This window comes from Bidens hawaiensis, unplaced genomic scaffold, assembly GCF_021521415.1.
Source record: "Bidens hawaiensis isolate Kalapana, Puna unplaced genomic scaffold, B.hawaiensis_p1.1 tig00022872_1, whole genome shotgun sequence".
Lineage (NCBI taxonomy): Eukaryota > Viridiplantae > Streptophyta > Magnoliopsida > Asterales > Asteraceae > Bidens > Bidens hawaiensis.
Window position 1 is genome coordinate 85,928 of NW_027493567.1, and position 21,131 is coordinate 107,058.

A 21,131-nucleotide genomic window follows, 5' to 3' on the forward strand; every position below is an offset into this window, starting at 1 on the left:
ATCATTACAACCATATTCTATATCTTGTGATAAAATATTTTCAAAGGTCCTATGCGTTAACATAGACTCTGAAAAACTTCAGTCATACGCCTCTTTCAGCTAAATTTTTTTATTTGAACCGTTCAGGATAAAAACACTATTCAAATCTACGCGTTTGTAAGTAAATAGGTTGAAACTGGCACCTGCTTCACATATTTTTGTAAAAATTTGTTGCTAACAAACACAAAGCAATGTTGGAAAATAATATTTCTGGATAGTTAATCTTTATGTTTTCCTTTCTGAATTTGACATATATAATTCATGTTTACAAGTTATTGATCATAAAAATTTAAGTAGACTGTTAAAGCAGTCGCCGAATCATGTTGAATCTCGATGTGAGGTGTATAATTACGATATGACTTTATTGATGAATCCAATAGACCGCTTGTACATTTCTTGTCAACAAGCCTAACTCCAAAAGCACTGCAGTAATTATCGTGGATGTTAAACGAAAGAGCTTTGTGTGTTTGATCCCACCATGCAGTGTTTCTCAATGAACTAAATGAAACATACCACACCAATGTATACTTATCATTCCCACTCTCCTCCCAAACCGTAGCATGAAGAGAATCATCGCCGCTACCACTCATCACATGTTTCATACTTATCATAAAAAAATCACTTAAGTAGTTATTATTTGTCGAAACAGTGCACATTAAGAATCCAGAAAAGTCATTGCACCAGTTATCAGGAAGTTGCAACCTACATCTGCTTCCTTTAAGCAGAGGCGGTGTAAACTCCTTTGGAATCTCAAGATTTTCAAGTTGGAGAATCATAGAGTGATTTTCGATAACCTTTCCCTAATTAATTAACAAAATATCATTATTCTATAGTTACCATTAATATGCTTTGTATATATGAATTAAGCTTAAATAATTGATATTCAAACTGTCAAACTCATTGAGAGCAAGCGAGTCATGCATACCTCAATCATGGATTGTAGTAATTTGCAGCCATCAAATATCATCCTCCTTCCTGTAAGTGAGACTTGACATAAGCCTTTACAGTTTCTGTGAAAATATCCAACTTTTGCTAGCGAGATGCAACCATCCGCTTTCAGAATAGTTAAACATGATGGGAGCTCGGGCAATTCCACGAGCCATATGCAATGTGACAGGTTGAGAAGTTTGAGCCGAGCAAGTCTTGAGAGGCTAAAATCTAATCGTGAAAAATCATTCCAGCTTAGATTTAGCTCTTGTAAGTTATATAAGTCACCGATATCAGATGGGATTTCTCTATCTCTTAAACTACATGCACTGAGATCCAACTCTCGTAAGCTTCTTGGAAAATGACGGAACATCAATCGACCCCTTGTTTTCTCTAGTTGCTTTAATCCTTTTGATTTGAACTCTTTTAGATGTTTTAAGGTATCAAAGTTAAATTGTATGCTCTTTAAGTTCCATAAATAAAACAAGCATAGGGAATATAGGCCGGTACAACGTTCTCTATTAGACAGAATATGTGTAGTCATAAGGAAAATGAATATGTAGAGTCAAGGGATATGGATAGTCTGTAGGTTTCAGTTGTAATCCCTTTATATATCCCTATATTCATCTTGTACTCTCATTCAGAAAAATACATTATACAATTATCAAGTTTAACTTGGTATCAAAGCTTCATCTCTGCTGACACAAACCCTAGCAGGCTACAGCCTTGTTCCGATCCTTCTTCTCTCTTTCTGCTGTTTCGGTCTTCGACAATCATGGCGATGATCACAGCCTTTACTACAGCAGAGAAAACATCACACAACTCACACAAGTTTGCCTTTACCCTATCCCCTACTAATTACGGTTTCTGGAAAACAATGATTCAGCCGTTTTTGGTTACAAACAATCTCATTGGCTACATCGATGGTACAATCCCCTGCCCATCGCCAACCATTCCTGCTGCAACTGCATCCTCTGATAAAAGTACAACCCCAGCCGACCCCGCTGCTAATCAAAACTATCCAATATGGATAAACAATGACGCACACGTCCGAATGATCCTTATATCAACCATATCTGAGGCAACCTTTTCTCATGTTCAGGGTACCACCTCTCGAGATCTATGGTTATCTCTTGAACGTGCGTACGCGCCCCACTCTGCATCAAGAGAATACACTTTGAAGGCACAACTTCTCAAGATAGAGATGAAAGGTGATGAAACTCCATCTGCATACCTCACAAGGGCGCAAGAATATGCTGATGCACTTGCCAATATCAATGAGCCAATGAAACCTAAAGATGTTGTGATGGTTGTTATCTCCGGGCTTCGTGAATAATACAATGGACTTAAGCCCTCCTTTCTTGGCCGTATACCTCCTGTTCAATTCAATGAGATTCTTGGACTTGTTCATGATTATGAGTTCATGATCAAAAAGTCTCTTCCTGCTGTCCCAACTGCTCAGGCTTTCACGGCTGTGACCAGCTCCCAACCGGCACTTTCCGCAACTTCTGTTACTGTTGGACAGCAGCCGGATGCTCTTCAGGCTCTCCAACAGTTAGCCACTCAGCTTGGTTTCAATTTACAACCAAATAACCCTTCAAATCAGGCGTTTTTTGCTTCTCGTTCCCAAAATTCTCGTGGTTGCAGGTTCAACAACAACCGTCGAGGACGAGGATCTTTCAACAATCAATCTTCTGGGGGCACTCGCAACCAATTCAGTTGGGCATCCAACCAAAATACAGTGTACGGAACTTGTAATCGTTGTGGTATAGGGCATGTTCCCTCTCAATGCCCCAACCGGGACCCTGCCACCATCCGGCCAAGATCACCGCAGCCATCTGCTAACTTTGCTGATCTTCGCCCTTCAACATCCACCACGTGGCTGCCCGACACCGGCTCTAATAGTCACGTTGCTCAAGACACATCTACCTTCAACAATCAAGAACCCTACTATGGTGAGGATTTTTTACATGTTGGTAATGGTAAAGGCTTACCCATCTTACACATTGGTTCCACCACCTTTCACTCACCATCTAAATCTTTCAATCTTTCTAATATTCTTCATGTCCCACAAATCAAACAAAATTTACTTTCAGTTCAAAAATTCTGCCATGATAATCAAGTTTTCTTTGAATTTCACTCTACTTTTTTTGCTGTGAAGGACACGCACTACCCTCCTCACGGGTCCAAGTGAACATGGGCTCTACTCCATCCGTCTTCCTCAAATTCAAACTGTTCCCAGAGTTGCCTTCACTGCTGTTCGTGCTTCCTCCAACATATGGCATCAACGGCTTGGTCATCCTCATCCTCAAGTTTTGAAGACCATGCTATCTACTTATTGTCTTCCTGTTTTAAATAAACATTCTGATTCCTTTTGTAATTCTTGTCACATTGGGAAATCATCCAAACTTCATTTGTCATCATCTAATTTTAAAAGTACTCATGTCTTGGATCTTTTGTTTTGTGATGTGTGGGGTCCTGCCCCTGTTACTTCTTCTGATGGTTAAAATTATTTTCTGTTGTGTGTTGATGATTTTTCCCGTTACACGTGGTTCTTTCCATTGAAACACAAATCTGATGTATATGAAGTTTTCAAACAGTTTGTTCTTGTAGCTGAGAGACAATTTAACACCAAACTTAAATCTGTTCAAACTGATTGGGGGGTGAATTTCGGAATCTATCTGGTTTCTTTTCCTCCATTGGCATCTTACACCGCCTCTCGTGTCCACACACGAGTGAACAGAACGGCCTTGTCGAACGACGACATCGACATGTAGTTGAAACTGGCCTCACTCTTCTTGCTCAATCCTGTGTCCCCTAACATTTTTGGCACTTTGCATTTGACACCGTTGTTTATCTATTTAACCGCATGCCCTCTCGAAACAATGATCGCCTCTCACCTTTTGAACACCTCTTTAAACGCAAACCTGACTTCTCTTTTTTGCGTGTGTTCGGGTGTCAATGTTATCCCCACCTCCGACCATACAACAAGAACAAAATGGACTTTCGGTCCTCACCTTGTATTTTTCTTGGCTATAGCCCATCACATTATGGCTATAGGTGCCTTGATCCCTCATCTGATCGTATCTACATTGCCCGCCATGTGCGCTTCAATGAGCGCTACTTTCCGTGTCAAACCTCACCATCCACTCCTGATTCTCCTACCACTTCTCAACCCGATCCTTATATATCCACCTACCCCACCCCGCCTTCACCTTCTACTAATCCGGTCACAGAACTGCCGGCTAATGATCTGCCATCATCTTCCCCTACACCTCCACCTTCACCAACACCTCCTCCTACTTCACCTACACCTACGGTGCCACCTACCTCACCGGACCATCACATACCCGCCTCGTCTCTTGTTCCCAGCCCACTCCAACAATCGGCCCAAGCATCTCCCTCTTCATCTACACAACCAGCTCAACCAGACCCTACTCCACAACCCCTCCCTCGACCTTCTAACCTTCGCCCTAATCCTAAACAGTGGGTGCCATACAATCCATATGATTTTCATGCCTCTACTTCACCTGAAACCGAGCCCACATCCTTTGCCATTGCCAACAAAGATTCTCGTTGGCGGAATGCCATGACTGAGGAGTATGTTGCTTTGCTTCGAACCGGAACTTGGTCTTTTGTACCACCTGTCCCGGATGCCAACGTGGTTGATTGTAAGTGGGTTTACAGGCTCAAACGAGACAAAACAGGTGCTATCACACGATACAAGGCTCGGTTAGTTTCCAAGGGGTTCAATCAACAACCTGGTATTGACTATCATGAAACTTTCAGTCCTGTTGTCAAATTCACAACGGTTAGGGTTGTGCTTTCTCTTGTCGTCTCTCAAAGATGCCCTCTACAACAGTTGGATATCCAAAATGCTTTTTTACATGGGGATTTGAATGAAACCGTTTATTTGAGGCAACCTCCTGGATTCTCTAATCCACAGAAGCCCGATCATGTCTGCCTCCTTCATAAGTCCCTCTATGGGCTCAAGCAGGCACCGCGAGCTTGGTTTCACAGGCTTTCTACAGCCCTACATTCCTTGGGTTTTCAGGGGTCCAAAACTGACCCTTCTTTGTTCATCTATGCCTCTGGTGGTACTCTTCTCTACATGTTGGTTTATGTAGATGACATCATTCTCACAGGTAATAATCCTCATGCCATTGATAGTATTATTCACAGCTTGAGCAAAACATTTGCTCTCCAAGACATGGGTATTCTGTCCTATTTTCTTGGGATCAAGGTGGCTCCTTGCGGTTCTGATCTTCTCCTTTCTCAAAAGAAATACATTTTGGAGACCATCCACAAAGCGGGTCTCTCACAGGCTCGCCCGGTGCCTACACCAATGGCTACGAGTGCCACTTTGGCTCTTGGTGACAGTCCTCCGTTTAAGAATCCGGTCAAATATCGTCAGATTGTTGGTGCACTTCAATATGCCACACTCTCACGTCCAGACATCGCTTATGCGGTTAACAAAGTGTGCCAGTTCATGCATTCTCCGGCCGAAGATCACTGGTCGGCCGTCAAACGAATTCTCCGATATTTACAAGGTACTGTTGACTATGGTCTTCTACTTGCACAGAATTCCAGCTCGACTCTACACGCCTATACTGATGCGCATTCTCCTGTTCTTAATGCCTATTCTGATGCGGATTGGGCTGGATGTCCTGATGACCGTCGATCCACGGGGGCTATGCAATCTACCTTGGTTCAAACCTTGTTTCGTGGTCAGCAAAGAAACAAGAGATTGTATCTCGGTCCTCAACAGAATCTGAATATAAATCCCTTGCTGACACTGTTGTTGAACTCACATGGCTTGAAGCTCTCTTACGAGAATTGCGTGTTCGTATGGCCACAACACCTGTTCTATGGTGTGATAATCTTGGAGCAACATACTTATCAGCGAATCCTGTGTTTCATGCCCGCACAAAGCACGTGGAAGTTGATTTTCATTTTGTCAGAGAGAAGGTCGCTGCAAAGAGGCTATCGGTTCAATTCATATCTACCACCGATCAGATTGCTGATGTGTTTACAAAGCCACTACCAGTACTTCGTTTTGATATCTTAAGATCCAAGCTACAGGTCGCTTCCCGGCCTTAGCTTGCGGGGGAATATTAGACAGAATATGTGTAGTCATAAGGAAAATGAATATGTAGAGTCAAGGGATATGGATAGTCTGTAGGTTTCAGTTGTAATCCCTTTATATATCCCTATATTCATCTTGTACTCTCATTCAAAAAAATACAATATACAATTATCAAGTTTAACTTTCTCCGATTGATGAAGGCAATACTTCTAACCCAATCTCTACCAATGACAACTTTACCAGGCTTTTCATGTTTGCTTGGATTTCTGGGAACTCTAAAAGCTTATGACAATCTTCTATTTCAAGAGCCTTGAGTTTTTCCAAGTGGATAAGAGTTGGAAACATTTTAAGCTTCAGACAACGTGATACACTTATGTATTCAAGACTTGTATGATTTCCAAGGGACTGATGAATCTCTTCCAACTCATCACAGTTATAGAGTGTCAACTTTTGAAGAGACAGGAGTCCATCAAAATCAGGTGTGTTGAGTAGCTTCTTCATGGAACAGAGTTGAAGAACTTTTAAATGCGGTAGACACTAAAGTATCAGAGTTTATGGCAATTAGTATGATACAGAAAAATCGCTTAAAGCAAAAGTGAGCCAACACAACACAAACAAAAAGATGCCAAACTGTTTATTTATTTGTTTATTTACCTTTTCTTATATACTCGGGTGATGCTTTAGCTTCCATTATTTTTTTTCTGTTTTCCTCTCAGAAGAGGTCTAAATTAATTCAAAACATAATCGAAGAAATGAACGGTTGTTTTTGAATATTTCAAAGTTAGATGAAGCAAACAAAGTCACAAACTAATGAAACTACAAAAGAGTTGTCTGCATAAATCTAGGACAAAGTTAAGCCGTTAAGACACTAAACTAGTCTTAGACCACTAAATTTATATGATAATCAAATGAACAGCTGAATTACCTTGCAACCCTTCCAAACTTCTTTTTGCATGCTAAAACTCAATTTCAGAACAACAAGTTCTATTGGTTGGAAACTGTTCGGGAATGGACTTGCTGGATACTTGCTCCAGTAAATATACTGCAAGTCATTTGAAAGAAATTTAGGCCCGTTGGCGTTTTCGTCACCATCATAGAGAGTTACACTAAGTCGCCTTAGTTTCTTCATATTTGAAACAAATTTACTAAACCATGATGAATGATCATGACCATGATATTCTATCACCTCAACTTTGTTTTCCTGCAATATGTAAGGAAAAATGTACAAGTTGAGTAATGTTCATTTCACAAAAGTTATATTTTGAAAGAAAGTACGTTAGCTTAACCTTTATCTTTGTAGCATCCCTAAAACACATGTTCTTGATATCTTCATGTTTCCAAAGTCTGCTATGTTTTTCGGGATTGTTAGGATATTCTCCTCTAACAATGTAGCGTCCCATTTCTTGAATGAGATCATGCATATCAAAATAACCCCCCACAATTGTTACGAGAGCTTTTTGTCTCAACACCTTTATCCCTATTCTAGGATGGTAACCACAAGCTTCAAGTTTCTCCATTGCATCATCTATGATCCACCATCTGAAGAAACATGCAATATCCAAGAATAGCTCTTTCTGGTAAGTTTCAAGTCCATCATAACTGATTTTGAGTATATCCATGACCTTGAGATCTGGGATGTCTTTTAACTTGTCATATAGAAAAACTACCTAAAACTTTAAGTGCTAATGGAAGCCCAGCAGCATAAGAAACCACACGTAATGAAAGCGTCTCATAATCTTCTACACGGTCTTTTTCATTGTATGCATGTCTATTAAAGAGTTGGACAGCCTCGCCGTGTGATAATAATGTGACAGGACAGACCTCATCTACCTTGTGGGCTCTTAGTAAGTGTTCATCTCTAGTTGTGATTACTATTCGGCTCCCACTACCAAACCAATTATTTGATCCAGCTAAAGCATCTAGTTGGTCAAGATCACTGACATCATCAAGAATCGGTAACACGTTCCTACAATGTAACATACCTTTTATCTTGCTTTTTCCTTGCACAACACTATGTACTTCCACCGTTTTTTTGGAAAAAGCTGATAAACTATTTTCTTGCAATTTTTTTAAACCATATTTGTTTGATTCCTCCCGGATATTTTCAATAATATGGTGAGCTTCAAAATAGCAAGAGATATCCATATAGAGAGAAGACGCAAGTGTAGTCTTGCCACTACCACCAACCCCCCATATCCCAACCATGCGAACACCACTTGCCCCAATTTCTAAACGTGATTTCACATATTGTAAGCGAGTCGTCATCCCAACAAGATCTTCACTAGCGTTCGAATTAATGGGAGACAATCTATCCAATATCGTCTCGACAATTTCTTTGATGACTTTTGATTCATGCCTTCAACATAGATATATATAAGAATTGCATTGTAGAAACACGTACGTTAATCCTATATATATAGATTTCAAATGAAAAAAAAGAAAGAAAAAGCTACCCGCTGGCAATTTGTGTGGGATCCCATCCAGCAATGTTACTTGCATCAACAAGTGCGTTTCTCCATAACTGAGCTTTGTTGATATTCTTTACTTCTTCTTTAGAAAATGCTTTTCTGAAGTCCTCGGTTTGTTTTCTCAATTCTGAGGGTTCCACATCATAGAAAATGGGCATAACAATTAGCTCTTTCTCATCCTTACATTTCTATGTGCAAGTTCTTCCAAACACCATGAAGATTTTGCATAGTTTTTGGAGAATATTATGATAGCAATTCGTGATTCCTCGATAGCCTTGAAGAGAGATAGACGAATGGATTCACCCCGAGGAAGTGTTTCATCGTCCTTGTAAATGCTGACTAGGTGTTGTTTAAGAGCAAAATAGAGATGATCTACAAAGGTCTTGCGAGTATCTTCTCCTCTAAAACTAAGAAATATATCATATTTACAAGATCGAGAAGAAGAGGCAAGCACGGAGTGAGAAGACAACCATGAAGATGACATTGATGTATTTGGGATCTGTATGATAAATAGAAACCAAAGTAAATGAAGATCTATATATGGAATCTTATGTTGTAGCATTCACTAGTTTGTCAGCTTAACATCTCTACTCGTAAAGCAAGCTAGTTAAAAATCTACACACGTTGCAGAATTTTTTCAAAAATGATTTGCTATAAAATTGTGCCACTTCGCTGCTTAGGAAAACGTACGTTTTGCTTATTCCAATCATTTGGACCTGATACACCACTAGAGATTTGGCAGAAAACCACAAACCATGGTTTAAGACCGCAGTTACAACTAAAGTGAGACCAAAAATCAATACCATTCTTTAAAGCATTCTCGTAATAACATCATTTTGAAAAGAAAAAAAAAAGATCACACGTTGCTTCATTTTATCATAGAAACGCAATTTGAACCCGAAGCTAAAAAGTCGGGAAAACCAAAAGGGGCATAATTGCTTTACCGAAGAAGTTTCTCACCAACAAGCATTATAATTGTAGCTTAGGTGTATATGCAACATCTATCAAAAGTTTTATGTGTTATTGTGAATTTTAACTTTTGTAATGCTTGGAAATTGCATTTGCTAATTGCTATTAACATGACAACATAAATATTGATCATCTAAAATGATTAATATTTAATATATTCACCAAGCTTTTTCCAACCAGTGTTAACTAGTAGCTTTAATCGATCCTTCGTTTAATAACTATATAAATAAATGGATTTCAAATTCTTCAGCGGTGCCAGAGTTTCATGACGTTGTTTAATAAAGATTCATCAGGGTATGATGGAACCAAAAGTATCGATCGAACCATATATACTTGGCATGCGGGTATCTATTTCGTTCCAGGGCAAGGGGACAAAAATTAAAAGAAACTCGTCGTTCAAAAAAATAAAAAAGAGAGAGTGAGACACAAGGTTGGTAGTAGTAACCTGTGATCGAATACAAGCTGATTAAAGGTAGGACAAGTCTCGCAGGAGCTTCTACTGTGTCACCAGAATGCCGCCAAGGGGGCGATGGAGTCAAATACAATGCAAGCTTACATAGAAGGTTTTTTTAACGGAATTTATAACGGTTTTGAGACGGCCACAAACAATTATAAAACTTAGGCGATGCTTCCCAGACATATCAGTTGCTTGGTTTATTATTTGTATTATTATTTATCACGATGCAGTCCAAAAGAATACAAGAAAAAAAAAATAAAAATCCAAGGTTGGGATTTGTAAAAGAAGTGGGTCCAAAATTATAAACTTAATAACTCATATATAATTTAGATAGTTGTCAAACTGAAACAAGGAGCATCGGTGGTTCTGAGAGCGTACAGTGTACGTACGTAGTATAAGTATGGGGCGGCCCTGTGTATCATCCAATTATTAGTTTTCTTAACACGATTGATTGAGTACATGGTCCATACCGTTACTATTATTATTTTCATTAATTTGTAAGATTTTTATGTTTCTTAATGCATATTCGACTTCTTGGCATATCATATATATTTCTTGTTTATAGCTGTAACATGGCCAAACAAAGATATATGGAAAACAAAGACGAGACAAGCACGTATATTCATCTCGCTTCAGCTGCGGAAGCAGGAGGACTTGTGAGTTTGTTGCAGTAGGTTCTTCTGATATATGTTGTTTGCCTTAATTTGTTTTTAATTTGACTATGTTGATTGTTGAGGTAGATTTGAATGTGCTCAACTTTATCTTGTTATAATAGCAAATCATTGCTTTTGAGGTTGTTAACACAAAATTACAACTTTGAACTCCTCAACATCAAGGACGTGTACGTCGTACATATTCTGGTTTAATGGTGTGCTCAATATGGTATATATGTTGAACATTAAACTATGTACTTTTCACTTAAATGTTGTTTAATTAGCTCAGTAATTTTACTAATGGTTTATTAGTCAAACTGGACCCTTATTTCTGTATGGATGCCAGTAACAACATTATCCATTATTATATGATTGCAAATGCTTTAAGAACAGACCCGGCTATAAGGGAGGGCCGGGTGCTCGACGGACCCCGGCCCGACATCTCGATAGGCCCGGATTTTATTTAAAAAAAAATTATATATATATTTTAATAAAAAACAATATGTATATATAATGTTTAAACTTAATATCACAACTACTAGCTTGGTTTAGTGGTAAAGGGTATGACTTTCAACCAAAACGTTATGGGTTCTAACCTCACTTTAGGCATTTTGACTATATTTTTATATAAAACTTTTTTTTACACAACCAAATCATAAGGCCCAAAAAATTAAGGCTTTTTAAAAAAATTAAATTGTAAACCCAACAAGATACCCCTTTTTTATTAAGGCCCAAAAATTTTTTTTGCCTTCGACACCAAAATTTTTAACCGTTCTCGGAGCCGGGCCTTTTTAAGAACAATATTAAGAGATGAATGGTGGAGGGTATAAAACTTCTTATTTGATCTAATAAACTAAAAACTTGGTTCACACTTGTTTAGGTTGGAGGGTATTAAAGGTTTTTATGGAGGTTTTACAGCAAACCTTCTCAAAACTCTTCCTGCCACTTCTATAACTTTTATTGTCTATGACATGTAACCAAATGTTTACTTATTTACTAAACATATGTATATATAATGCATTTTCTCAACATTTGGTGGTGGTCTTGATCATTATGATCCTTTGAACTAAACAAAACCTAGGAAAACATTTATCATCGAGTTTTCATTTTGCAAATTGGGAATATCACTAAACTCACAACTTTAACTGACTCTATCTCTTAGTCTCCGATTTTGGTCGGTTTTACCTGATTAAAGCCCTATCGATTGACTCTATTTGCAAGTCATGTACCTTATGATTTGCAACTTTTTCGTCTCATGTCTCTTGCTCCTGTTGGCTGTTACTTCTAAATTCTCCAAATAAATACATTAACTATTTATCACTTCGGTTGCTTCTAATTTCTCCAAAACGAAAAGGCTTTACCGGTTCATTATCTATGTTCATGCGATTTTATAAGGAGTTTTTATTTAATATATTAAACAAAAAAACCAAGTGTGCCTGCTGGGATTCGAGCCCAGATCTCCACGGCCACAACGTGGAATTCTTACCACTAAACTACAGCCACCTTGTTGGAAATAAATTTTATACATATATTGTGAATTATGATACAGCAAACCTAATGATAATAAACTCTCGTTGAATGTTTAAGGTTTAGAATTTAGTATTAAAAAACAAAATAGCAAATAAAACTAATAACTAACGGTTGTTATCTAGTTATTTACTTTGTAATATAATTGAAACTCATATATATATATATATGATCATGATCATAAGAGAACCTTTTTGAAATTGATAACTATGAGAACCATTTTGGATCACAAAAAACCCAAACATAAAAAAATCATAAAATATAAAAAACACAAAAATCAAAAAAAGTATAAAAACCAAAATTCTTATTTTATCATCTCGGTTTCATAAAAAAAACAAAAACTCGATTTAGCTAAATTATATACACATATGTATAATACATACATATATGTATATTTACATGTTTTTTTTGTACACATACGTGTAATTTAAGATAAATGATACTGTACATATGTGTATATTACGTAACTAAAGATTATATAAAATTATACATATGTGTATAATACGACGTTTTTTTTATTTTTTTTGTATTTTTTTTATTTTTTTTATTGAAACCTGAATGAAATATAAGAATTTTGGTTTTTTTACTTTTTTAAAATTTTTATTATTTTTTGTTTTATGGTTTTTTTAAATATTTTTTTAAATGTATTTTTAGTGGTTCAAAATGGTTCTCAAAGTTCTCAATTTGCAAAGGGTTCTCTTAGGATCCTTACCCTATATATATATATATATATATCCAACCACAAACCATGTAGCAGTATAAAAGCCGAAAATTTTATAAATCTCCTCCACTTACTGTATCTCATATTCTCATTCTCAAACGAGGTGAGGTTACGCGTTATGCTCCACTCATACTATCAATAAATGAGCATACTGCTTAAAAATTACTAAAGAAAAACTGTACCTTTTAGTATATAAATATGCAATTGTCTTGCTATTAGCTTATTAGAAGCTTGTATTTGGTCCGAATAAAACAACCCAAATCTACTCATTCGTAAGTAAATGTGTTGGAATTAAATGCATTAGGCCTGAATAGAGCACAAATCTCATTGCCAACAATCCCAAAGCCCAAACTACCTACAATTAATTTTTATTTTATTTTTGAATTTGTAGATCCGAGGGAAGTGTGACCCAAAACCCTTACTCTATTTCTTTCTTCGTTAAGCCGCGCGGTTTGGATTGTGTAATGTCATGTGCTAATATCGTAGTGATGGACGATATCATAACTATGACACTAACATAAATTCAAAAGTCTATTTAAATAATAAAGCATAATATAATTCTGTATCTTGAAAAGAAAAACACCTATCTAAACTTGGGTTGACATAACAAGATAAGACACGATTACTTGTGGTGTTAGACATGAAAACGACGCGATAACTAACCGAGCCATTTTTCTACACACGAGCCCGCTTAAAAACATGTTACACGATATGACTTGTTTAGGGACACGACAAATATCACATATATGCGTGGTTAAACAAAAGTTCATAAAAGTCGTAACTTATACATAACCCTTAACATATTGAAACAAATATACATAACAATCTAAAATAAAATCATAGCATCCGCTACGTAGAACATATATTTTATTTAAAAAATAACAATAAATAATATATAAACAGCTTTAAGCAGGTCATTAACAAGTTAACATGTATTTATACTTGTTTAAACACGTTCTTGAATGTATCAGCCTGTTTTAAAACATAAATCTTGCTAAGCCCAAACCCAAACTCAAAAATTGCTTGTAAATGAGTACATGTGGGCCCACAAGTCATTAGTTCTCAATTAAATCCCTAAACCCTCACGTATTATTATTATTATTATTATTATTATTATTATTATTATTATTATTATTATCTACCATTCCCGTCTTCTACAAAGTGGCGGCAGAGTAAAATTCGATCTTCTTCTTCATAGCGTAAAACTTACTCTAATCTTTACTCATATTATGTTCATATTACATTCTCACCAAATATAAATATTTATTTACTCCCATGGAAACCATAACTTCTGAACTTGAAACCCGAATGGATCGGATTTCACAGCTTCCTGAATTTATTCTTCATGACATACTCTCTTGTATTTATGGCTCTCCCTCAGAACTTGTTCGAATGAGTGTATTGTCTAAGACCTGGTTTCACCTAACTGCTTCTTACCCGCTTTTATATTTCAATATGGATGATTTTAAATCTAGAGAAACTTTTTTCAAGTATGTCGAGTATACCACGTCTAGATTTTGCCGTCAAGATGTTGTCACTGCGAACACGGTCAATCTCGTTACATATATCCACGATCAAGCGGAAATAGATATTGTTAACAGATGCCTTGAGTTACTTTTTAAGAAAGGCGTGAAAGCGTTGGAGATTGATGTTCCTAGATGGTTTAGGTATCGTTCGCCTAACGCACTCTTAACTGTGTCCGCATTGAAATCTTTGACCATATGTGGATGTGATTTGCCGTCTTCCTTGATGGCTGATGTTGTCAAGTTTAAGTCTTTGATTTGGTTGAAACTTGAAAACGTTTCGTTAGATGATGAAGCGATCACGTATCTCACCGCTAGTTGCCCTCTTTTGAAAGATTTTCATATTAGATATTGTCATGGTTTCAAAAGGTTTTGTGTCTACGGGCATCAGAATCTTCAAAAGGTTGCGATTTACCATAAAGCACACATTGAGAGAATAGATATTGAAGCTCCAAATTTATGTACTCTTGGGGTAATAGATTGGGCCGAAAGAGGGGCACCGCAAATGAACCTGGCTTCTGTTGGGTTATGAAGGCCTTTGGGCCGGTTTTATTAGGAGGCCCAGTTTTGGTTCCTAATTATGTTTAACCCTAATACTGTTTATTATATATATCCCATCATGTAATTGTAATCGTTGTTCTGAGCTAATAAGAAAACCTAGTTGCAGCCCGTGGACGTAGGTCCCCTCGCGGGGACCGAACCACGTTAAATTCTTGTGTCGTTTAAATTTTCGTTTATGCGTGTTTATCGTTGTGCATGTGTGTGTTGTTTCGCTTCCGCGCGCCGCTTTGTTCCTAACAAGTGGCATCAGAGCTTTGGCTTGTTGGACACACGGTTCGTTGCACTGGTAACGATTTCGCAGAAGGTTTTGGTTCGAATCTGTTTTTTGGTGATTAGGGTTGGGTGGGTCCGTCACCGTGAATAACTCTTGGAGGTCGCCTGTTTTTTTATTGGTTCGGTTGAAGGTCAAAAGGTTTTAAGGCTCAAATGTTCATCGGTTTTAAGGGTGATGATGTCGCCGAAAAACCGAGAATCTGGTTCGATTGACAAAGGATCCTTGGATGTTGTTGGATGTCGAGACATGTGGTTGGCTTTGTTGTTGCGAAGAGCAGATTTGGTCACCGGGTAGCGTTTTGCGTGCTGGTTTGTTTGGCCGGAAAAGCGTGGCCGGAGCTTCTCTTTTAGCTGCTGCATGTTGACGGTTTCTTGTTACAAGAAGGTGACCTACACGCTTTTGACTTGTTTTTTGTTTTATTTGACCAGTAAGTTTCAAAAGAAGCCCTGGGTGGGTCTTATTTCTACTGGGCTACTTTAAGTTGATGGGCCATTGTTGGTTTTTGGGCCAGCATTTGGATTTTGTGATTTTCTTATTTCAAGACTGGTTGGGCCAAATGTAACAACTTGTTGGGCCGGTTCTTTAGCCTAAACACTGTTTTGGAATTATTTTAAGTTCGTGTTTTGGCGTTATTATCAACCATTATTATTTTAACCCGGTTTTGTGAAGACCATTTAGGTTCGGGTTCAGATTTGTTTGCAAGAGATTAGTCTGAGGTAACTTTATATAGCTTATTTACAGTTAGTTGATTTATCGGTTATTGCAAGAGCAAATCGGTTTATTTGGCAGTGTTCTGTTGAACAATCGTCAAGTTTAGGCCCGTGCCCTTGTTGTGTCTGTTCACTGTTTTCGATTTGTTCTCGTTTGTTATTGTTATAACTGAAGACGAGATAGTTGTGATCGGAATGTTGACGGTTATGGATTTTGGTTGATTGGTTTGTCATGTGAACTTGGATATAGTACTGGTGATGGATAAACTTGGAGAAAATGGAACCAGCGGGTGTGCTGGTGACGGCATAAATGAAAAAAAAATGAGGTTAGTGGCAAGTCATGTAAACTATTGCTCGTTTGGATGACTTTTCGGTTAGGGTTTGTGTTAACTGATCGGGTGTACGGTCATAGAACCCTTGGTACCGCTTGTTCTCCATGAAAGTTCTACTGTTGTTATAACTGTTTTCCTATTAGCTGGTTCGGAACTGTGATTATTACTTTTTGTTCGTTTGGAATTGTGAAGTTATATCTTGTTTGCTGGTGATCAGTGGTACACCATTTGAGAGGTTCAGGATCTCGTGTTGGGTAAAGTTATTTGCCGGGATAGTACGAGTGGGGTCATGGAGTGTTGGTGTGGCATGGGTTGGGATAACAGAGACAATGGGAGCTGGGCATAGTCGACTTGGTAGGTTGCGTAGAGGTGAGACATTTTAAGGGTCGATGTCGAAAGGTTTGGAATTCTGCTTTTGAGAATGTATCTGGGGTTGATGCATTGGGACTCAGTGAAGGCGGTGACGACTCTTGGGTTCAAGATTATGGTATGCTTTATTTGTTACTCACTTCAATGAAGCATTGTTGAATCTTTTAATTAAAGACTTTTGGAAGATACGAGTTTTTCTTTGTATCGTCGGAAGAAGTGAACCAACTTCCGAGTTATAAGGTCTTGGCTCGCTGAATCGGGTAGAGCTAAGGGGTTTCAGTTTGCAGACATGAAGCCTGGAGCCACAGTGATGTTAGTTTGAGCGTATTCGGAGGAGGTCTGAACATGTTCGGGGTTTTGGTAACAGTGGGAGCACGCAGGTGTGTTCTAGGTTTGTTTCCAAAGGGACGTTGGGTTCGGAGGACCAGGAATCCGAATGTGAAAATCTCTCCTGGTATAGTCTGCTGATTTGGAGAGTGTTTATCCTCTGGAAGTCTTTGAAGCCGGTTGTGTGAGTAAGTGAGGGTTGGTTAAGATTGAGGATGAGTCATTGGCGAGTTTTGTCATGGCTGGGTCTGGGATGACCGGATTGGAGTTCTCGGGAGCTTCAATAGGCCTTTCAGGTAACTGATGAGAAGGGCGGATGCAACCAGGGTGTGGATTGGTAGAAATCTTAGTTTGTTCCTAGAGAACTGGAGGCTTGGAGAACTTCTTTTGTTGAAGTTTTAGCTTGTTCTTAGAACTGGAGGCTTGGTAGATTTCTACTACTAAAGATTACTAGAGTTACTGGATGAATGAGATTGTTATATTTACTTGGATGGCAGGCTGGAATTTATCGCAAAGCCTTCAAGTGGGAGATTGTTGGGTTATGAAGGCCTTTGGGCCGGTTTTATTAGGAGGCCCAGTTTTGGTTCCTAATTATGTTTAACCCTAATACTGTTTATTATATATATCCCATCATGTAATTGTAATCGTTGTTCTGAGCTAATAAGAAAACCTAGTTGCAGCCCGTGGACGTAGGTCCCCTCGCGGGGACCGAACCACGTTAAATTCTTGTGTCGTTTAAATTTTCGTTTATGCGTGTTTATCGTTGTGCATGTGTGTGTTGTTTCGCTTCCGCGCGCCGCTTTGTTCCTAACAGCTTCATGCAAAAAACTAACAACTGTGGATTACTATGGATGTCCCTTCCCAGGCTCGAATTGTTTCACCGACTTCTTATCTAACTTCCCCTTTATTAAAAGTTTGGTGTTGATTATTAGCTATAAATGCAACAATCTCAAATTGTCAAGCCCTTCCTTGAGGACATTGGTGTTAGACTCACATTGTGATTTGGAAGAAATTGAGTTGAGTACACCCAATTTGGTTTCGTTTGATTACGTATGTAATCTTCGTATACGCGAGTCTCAGATAAGCGATCCAACCTGCTTAAAAGCGTGTATGCGATGTTATCCCAACGAGTGTATAGATGCTATTTGGTTCCAGAAGTTGAGGCGTTTTTTGGACAAGTAAAATGAATTCAAAGTTTTGAACTTGTATGTTCATGTCGCATATAGTCAGGTTCGTTTGTTTGATCAATCGTTTATGTATAACTTTGTTTTGAACATTTATATATATTCATTGCACTAATTTTGACGTTATTTTACTAATCTCGTGAAAATAACGTTAAAAGTGGCGGAAGGTTAATCAGGCATCATGTGGTGGCGTTGATAGCCGAAAGACAAGGGCACATGCACCGATCAGCCGGTGTCCCGATGATTGAGTGCTATGTGCCTTATGTCCAAGGCTTGATGCAAAACTACTATCGAGCAGGGGGTCTCACCGGAAGCAGCCTCTCTATCCCTATGGGATAGAGGTAAGGTTGTCTACATCTTACCCTCCTCAGACCCTACCATAGCATTGCTATTGGTGGGATATACTAAGTACGATGATGATGATGATGATGATGATGATGATGATGATGATGATGATGATGATGATGATGATGATGATGATGATTTATATATAATAATTCCTACTGTCTTGCAGAAATTCAAAGAGTTGGAGAAGCTAAAGGCGATCGAGTTGCCACCTTATGAACTGGAGCATGTTGAGCTACAACTCGAAAGCCATGAAGAATCATTGGCTCATATAGCTTTCGTGAATGCGGTACTTTGGTGTTGTCGTCCCCAATCTCTAACTTTAAGATCATCCTTTTCTTTTGAAGAACAAAGTGATGTTGTCAAGGTAAGACTTAATACATATGTGATTTATTATTTGATGAAATATTCACTACCCTTTATGGGATTTATTCTAGAAAGACGATCCACGATTTGTTAATGTTCTTCAGTTTACATACGAGAAGCTACTTGAACAAGAAGATCAAGGACACACAAATATTAAGATTGTGTCACCTTCTTCTTCATTGTTGATGGCATTACTTCGTGACGAAAAAGCAATTAGATACATAAAGGAAGAAGGTACACTTATTTTATCTAATTAGTTTTATAGACCCGTTGTTTATCTCACTTGTTAATATCTAGACAGTCATCCAAGAAGAAGCGGGCAATTAAAGGATGTGGATATGGAGAAATTTTGTGGCGTTGGGTTTAGGCGGGTATTCCCTTTTCCACTGTAATTTTGAAAATGAACGTTTAAATGTCCTTCAAAAGTAAGTAAATAGATCTGACACATATAAAATGTTGTTAATCCCGCCATGGACCAATCTATTATTGCAAAAATAGGTAAAGTTATGAAAGTTAGTGGTAACGATTTAGAGTTTATGGTGGAAACTGATAAATCTGAACAAATTGCGGTTACTCTTTTTTAAATATTATGTTATCAAACACTTATCAGTATTGCGTACTTGTTTATGATATATGTAATCTGGCCTACATGATGTATGTAATGTGATGTGCTAATATCAGAAATACTGTGATGTGCGTATCATAGTTAAAGGAATATGTACAAGTGTTTATGTACGTGGTTTTCTTTACTTAAACTTAGACCGTTGACGGATTTGGGTTAAAATACCCATTTTTATCATTGTTTTTGTCTCCTTGGTCACCTGTGTTTGCAAACAATGTCTTAACACAATGTCACAGGATTCAAAATAAAATACTTTAAAAAAGAACCATCTTTTAATTGTTATCATTATAAAACACTGGTAAGTGTGCCATGAACAACCAAACTAATAACATCTAACATGTGCTCCATGGAAGCTTGCAGATGGTTGGTTGGGCTTTCATATGTACATACTGCACATTTTAAAAATCAGTAAGAACACCTTCATTGTCATACATATACTTAATACTTCAATGAAACCACACAACTATTTCTCGAGTGTCTAAACATAAATAATTCGAAACGATACCACAAATAATTCTACATTGTCACCATCAACTCCCTTTGCAAGTCAAGTACCTTATTCTTTGTAAATCTTTCGTCCCCTGTACGTAACAGTCACTTCCGTTGCTTCTAAAATCCCTATATAAAATTATTAACCAACGATTGATCACCTCGATCCGTTGCTTCTAAATTCTCCAAAACACAAATGCTCACACAACAATTTAGTTGTTCATTATCCACCATTTGGTGCATCGATCTTGCAGATTAATGACGATTCGACCTGGTGAAAGATTATTGAAAAGAAAACTTGAAGTTTATATATATATGTTCATGCAAAACATAATGTTTGCATATCTATTTCTTGCAATACATTACAAGTATATTAGCAAGCTTATTTAAATCTTTTGTCAGACATTGATTCTTGTACTTACCTATTTTACATTTGAAAGTTCATAAAATATTATAATTTATTTATAAGTTATAACAATAACAATCTGTATGGTATTTTTGTAAAGGTGGTTATTATGTATTTAAACTATAAAATCTGAATTAATAAAAAAATAATTAGTATAAAATAGAAGACAAAAACGAAATAAAAAGTGTGGCTGCTGGGATTCCAGCCCAGGTCTCCACGGCCACAACGTGGAATTCTTACCACTAAACTACAGCCACTTTGTTGAAATTAAATTCTAAACAAATCTTATGAATTATAATACTGCAAAAGTAGTGAGTAATGTTTTTGACTCACACTCGTTTAATGTTCAATGTTTAGATTTTAGCATTCAGAAGCAAAATGGTTGATAAAAATAAGAGTTGAGTTATCTTACAAACTTCACAAAATAGTTTCTATCTAGTTATTTACTTTGTTCGTAATATAAATGTAACCCATATATCCATGACTCTTCTGAAAACGTCAGTATAACTAATCTTTGTAGTGGAAGTACGTCACCAACTAAAGAATTTAGAAGTTGTATTAATATGGAAATTAATTTGTAAATCTTTATTATACATGATAAAAATATATGTTATGGAAGTGGTAATTACGAGAATTGGACAACTTATAACGAAAGTGTTAGATTTAGAGTTGGCTCAAAACCCCTTACTTTATTGCAATCCTTGCTAAACCGTCCTGTCTAGATTAGTTAAATGTATTATGTATGGTATAGATATATATACATGTGTAATGGAGCT

The 21,131-nt window shown here is 37.4% G+C and overlaps 2 pseudogenes; one reads left to right on the top strand and one right to left on the bottom strand.

Annotated features, from left to right (window-relative positions):
- Nucleotides 1-311: 311 nt before the first annotated feature.
- On the bottom strand, nucleotides 312-9,004 carry LOC143566334 (TMV resistance protein N-like; annotated as a pseudogene).
- A 5,151-nt stretch (nucleotides 9,005-14,155) lies between these two features.
- Nucleotides 14,156-19,095, top strand: LOC143566335 (uncharacterized; annotated as a pseudogene).
- The last annotated feature ends 2,036 nt before the right edge of the window (nucleotides 19,096-21,131 follow it).